Raw genomic sequence first — 3,952 nt, 5'->3', positions numbered from 1 at the left:
ATGAGTGAGTGTGCGTATGTATGTGATGCGCATGTGTGTGCACGTGTGTGAGTGTATGTGTCTGAGTGTGAGTGCATGTGTGTGTATGTGCGCGTGCGCATCTGAGTGCGTGTGTGCACGATTGTGTGAGTGTGTGTGTGTCTGTGTGTGTGAGTGTGTATGTGTGTGTCAGAACGGGAGTTGGGGAGGTGGCGCTCCATGTAACATCCCTCCCAGAAAGCCTGTGGCTCCGACAGTGTCACATCCCCTCGGTGCCTCTCCCGGGAGCATCAAACTGACGTCAAGGGTTGGGAATGGAGCCACGAGAGAGGGCCCCTGCCGATAAATAAAACAGGTCTTTTACAAAAGAAAACACCACTGGAGGGATAAGTGCATAATGTATCCATGTTATACTAAATTAAAATTAAAAATTAACGAATACTGTTCCTGTAATCTGTTCAGTGCTTAATGTTTAATTAGACACTACATCACCACCATACTCTTTACATTTTACCCTGAGGACCTTTAAATAAGGATAGATTTCTCCTGCCGTGGTCCCTCCTACCTGTTGCATCATTGGAATGTAGTCAAAATCCTGTCGTAATCCAGAAGTGATGGGGTCTTAAAGATTTGTGAGGGAGACCCCGGTCTTTCTCTGTGAGGAAGACACAGCCTTCACGACCAGGCCTTATGCTGTGTCGAGATCTCTGCTTAAATAAGGCGACCTAAACTGCTCCAGGTTGGGCTGTGACAGACAGAGCAAGAGAGAGAGACTTCAGAGGGAGAGAGAAACAGTCAAAGTACCAAAGGTCGTACTTGGGGCACAAACACAGCTGGACCAACATTTTGAAGTCCACAAGACAAGCCGGGCCAGTATGTCTCATTCGCATTTGTGTTTTTCTTTCCCCTGCTCCTTGGCCTCACTCACTGAAGCAGTGCTGTCCCCTAACAGTGAGGGGACCAGTGAGGGGTATATAGCCTTCCTTTGGGAACAGCCTTTTTCGCTGGGCCTCTGACAGTTTGGGAGGAACAGCCTTTACTGTAGGCATGGTGCACTTTGGGAGACACTGCCTTTACTCCAGGCCCAAACCAGTTTGGAAGACATGGCATTTGGTCCAGGTCCAATCAATTTGTGTTATAAGTCTTTACTCCAGGCCTAATCCAATTTGGGAGACAAGGCTTTTACTCCAGGCCTAATCCAGTTTGTAAGACACAGCCTTTACTCTAGGCCTAATCCAGTTTGTTCGACACTGCCTTTACTTCAGGCTTAATCTAGTTTGGGAGGTAAGGCCTTTAGTCCAGGCCTATTCCAGTTTGAGATACAGGGCCTTTACACCAGGCCTAATCCAGTTTGAGAGACACTGCCTTTATTCCAGGCCTAATCCAGTTTGAGAGACAGTGTCTTTACTGCAGGCCTGATCCAGTTTGGTAGGTAAGGCCTTCACTCCAGGCCTAATCCAGTTTGGGAGACACTGCCTTTACTCCAGGCCTAATCCAGTCTGAGAGACACAGTCTTTATTCCAGGCCTAATCCAGTTTGAGAGACCAGAGCCTTTTCTCCAGGCCGGACCTAGCAGTGAGGCACTATTCTTTCTGTAAGATCTTTACGCATGGTGGAGACACAAACGCTTCCTCTCACCCCTCTCGCGGTGAGGGAGGCCTTTTCTGCATTTTGGGATTTTCATGAGTGTGAGCCACATTTCTAAAAGATGGAAGCCAGAGCGAAAGTGGAGGGTGTGGTGGTGGGGAGGTTATTTCAGGCCTTTCACTTAAAACCATCATTTAATTTAGCTGTGCTTGAGCTGTTTGTTATTAAACTGTTCAGGGTGGTATCTATCAGTATCAGAGGATAGCAGAAGCAATGTGCTCGCTACCATTAGTCACGTCGCTGTGATGGAGGGGTGGAACTCTCTACCAGTAGATGCTAGATCAGTTATTTATTTTAAATTGGACGCAGATTTATTGTTCAGCAAAGTAATAAGGGACTTGGGACAAAGGCATGGATGTGGAGCTAGGCCAGAGATCAATCATGATCTCACTGAATGGTGGAACAAGCTCGAGGGGCTGAATGGCCTACTGTTGTTCCTCTGAATCCATGATAGACACAGCCCTGCAGTTTTCTAGGTGAGAGAGCGCTGCATTGTCGGAGGGTCAGTGCTGAGGGAGCGCTGCACTGTCGGAGGGTCAGTACTGAGGGAGTGTCGCACTGTCGGAGGGTCAGCACTGAGGGAGTGCTGCGCTGTCGGAGGGTCAGTACTGAGGGAATGCCGCACTGTGGGAGGGTCAGTACTGAGGGAGTGCCGCACTGTCGGAGAGTCAGTACTGTGGGAGTGCAGCACTGTTGGAGGGTCAGTACTGAGGGAGTACTGCACTGTCAGAGGGTCAGTACTGAGGGTGCGTTGCACTGTCGATGGGTCAGTACTGAGGGAGTGCCGCACTGTGGGAGGGTCAGTACTGAGGGAGTGCAGCACTGTCGATGGGTCAGTACTGAGGGAGTGCAGCACTGTTGATGGGTCAGTACTGAGGGAGTGCCGCACTGTGGGAGGGTCAGTACTGAGGGAGTGCCGCACTGTCGATGGGTCAGTGTTCTGGCCTACCCCAGTCCTGAAGAATCACTGACCTGCATGTGTTACCTCATCCCGACTAGCCCAGAGGCCAGTTTCGAATCAGCAACATTGCTGTGGGTCTGGAGTCACATGATAGCCCAGACCGGGCAAAAGTGAACGGGATGGAGTTTCTGATAAGCAGCAATGGATTCCTTGTCATCATTAGATTCTTACATCTAGATTTGTATTGAATTCACATTCCACCATTTGCTGTGGCAGAATTCGAAGGCAAGTCCCCAGAACATTCCTTGGGTTTCTGGATTAACAATACAGTGATAATACCACTCGGCCATCACTTCCCCCTTATGTTTTATTGTGTATTAATACATATTAATGACTTGGAACAGAAACGTGAATGTACTGTCTCCTCTGTGTTTGTGTCTGTGTGTGTGTGTGTGTCTGGGAGAATTTTATGAGAATTAGCATTTAAACTAATAAACACAGACTAACCCTTGTGGTCCACTATGTAAATGCACTTTGTAAGTGAATTAGTATAATCCAGAGATCCAAGTTAATTGGTGAGGGTATTTTGAGAGTTTGGGGGGTCTCTGTATCTGAGGACGGATGTTCTGGCGACAAAGGGAGTGCAGGGTAGGGTTTCCCAGCCTGCTTCCCGGGATGGTGGGACAGACGTATGAGGAGAGACTTGATCAGTTCGGACTGTACTCACTGCGGGGGGTTCAGGAGAATGAGGAGGGGGATCTCAGAGAAACCTGTAAAATTCCACCAGGACCAGACAGGGTCAAGGATGTTCCTGATGACCTGGGGAGCCCAGAACCGGGGGGTGGGAGGGTTCACAGTCTAAGGATTGTGGGATGGGGCCGATTCAGACTGAGATGGGGAGAAATGTCTTCCCCCAGAGAGTGGTGAGGGGGGAGCCTGTGAGATTCTCTGACACAGAAGGGGGTTGGGACCAAAACATCGTATGTTTTCAGGAAGGAGTTGGATCTAGTTTTTGGGGCTAAAGGGAGACAGCGGGGAACAGGGGGGGATTGAGTCAGATGGTCAGCCATTATCATTTTCCACGTACACATGGACTGCAGTGCTACAAGAAGGTGTGAGGTGACCACCTCCTCAAGTGGTGGGGGGGGGGGGGCAATTAGGGATGGGGTAATAAATGACGGGCCCAGCCAGTGACACCCACATCCCACAAAAATTAGATTGAATCAGTGCACTGAGTATCGGAGTTGGGAGGTCATGTTGCGGCTGTACAGGACATTGGTTAGGCCACTGTTGGTATATTGCATGCAATTCTAGTCTCCCTGCTATAGGAAGGATATTGTTAAACTTGAAATGGTTCAGAAAAGATTTACAAGGATGTTGCCAGGGTTGGATGGTTTGAGCTACGGGGAGAGGCTGAACAGGCTG

This window comes from Chiloscyllium plagiosum, chromosome 45, assembly GCF_004010195.1.
Source record: "Chiloscyllium plagiosum isolate BGI_BamShark_2017 chromosome 45, ASM401019v2, whole genome shotgun sequence".
NCBI classification, from domain to species: domain Eukaryota; kingdom Metazoa; phylum Chordata; class Chondrichthyes; order Orectolobiformes; family Hemiscylliidae; genus Chiloscyllium; species Chiloscyllium plagiosum.
The sequence above is the reverse complement of the archived record's forward strand: the minus strand, read 5'-3'. Positions refer to the sequence as shown.